The 1,054-nt window shown below is 29.1% G+C and overlaps 1 non-coding gene across 1 annotated transcript; it reads right to left on the reverse strand.

The window, feature by feature from the left end:
* Positions 1 to 185, reverse strand: LOC134229520 (U2 spliceosomal RNA). Its single transcript, XR_009984194.1, has one exon. It is a non-coding gene; the product is annotated as a U2 spliceosomal RNA (small nuclear RNA).
* Positions 186 to 1,054: the final 869 nt, after the last annotated feature.

Below are 1,054 nucleotides of genomic sequence, written 5' to 3' on the forward strand. Positions count from 1 at the left end.
ATAAAGTGGGCCGATCCTGGAGGTACTGCAATACCAGGCCAACCCGTGGCGAGAGCGGAGCAAGCCCCTGACATCTCACCTCAGACCAAAAATCAGTTTAATATCGTAGTTCCCATGTAGGGAACGTATCAGATATTAAGCTGATAAGAACAGATACTTTTTTTTTTTTTGAATAAAATATTTATTGAGCATATACATAATACAAATTATGTAAATGTTATAACAAATAAATATAGAATAACAAAGTTACTTTGTGACAAAGTATAATAGATTGTTAAAAATCTGATAAAAACAAACGTGACACTTACTGACCTTTACAATCTACAACACAGAAAAACATGAATGAAACAAAAACCGGTTTGACAACATAGAGTACGGAGTAGGAAATAGACAATACAAGGAATTTACACACTGATGTTAAGATTAAGGTCGTCTTTATCGATGGAGCAAAACAGGTGCGTGGAAGCCCAGTATTTATGAAATTTGTTTATATTAAATCGGTAGAAATCAGCTTGTATTCTTTGAATTAATTTATTGATGTACATTAAAATCATTCTGTTAGAGTTAATATCTTTCTTTTCAAACTTAATAACACATCGTACTTGCCAAATAATAGAACACATTAATGAAATTAAATATAGACACAAGGAATCAGTTTCCGTACTTAAAAACGTTATTGGAAAATCATGAAAGCGAATATGAGACAAGTTAAATCTTGAAAACTTATTGTTTGTTATAATATTTAACCAGTTTTTAACAATAGAAATCAAAGGCTTCACAAAAGTACATTCATAAAAAAGATGACTTATAGTTTCGACATGAATTTTACAAAGTGCACATTTATTATTTTTGTAAAAACCAATGTTATGCATATAATAGGATACAGGTATAATTTCGTGTATAATCCTGAACATTATATCTCTAACATTTTTATCTATAAAATCATCATTTAATCTCTGAAAAACTAATTCAAAATTGACACTAGGAAATATATTGATTACACGTGGAGTTGTAACAATATTTTCTAATAAAATGGTATAATAGAATTTTGTTG

The sequence above is a fragment of the Saccostrea cucullata genome, unplaced genomic scaffold (genome assembly GCF_032062105.1).
Source record: "Saccostrea cucullata isolate Sc308-1 unplaced genomic scaffold, CSIRO_AGI_Scuc_v1 ctg14604, whole genome shotgun sequence".
Lineage (NCBI taxonomy): Eukaryota > Metazoa > Mollusca > Bivalvia > Ostreida > Ostreidae > Saccostrea > Saccostrea cuccullata.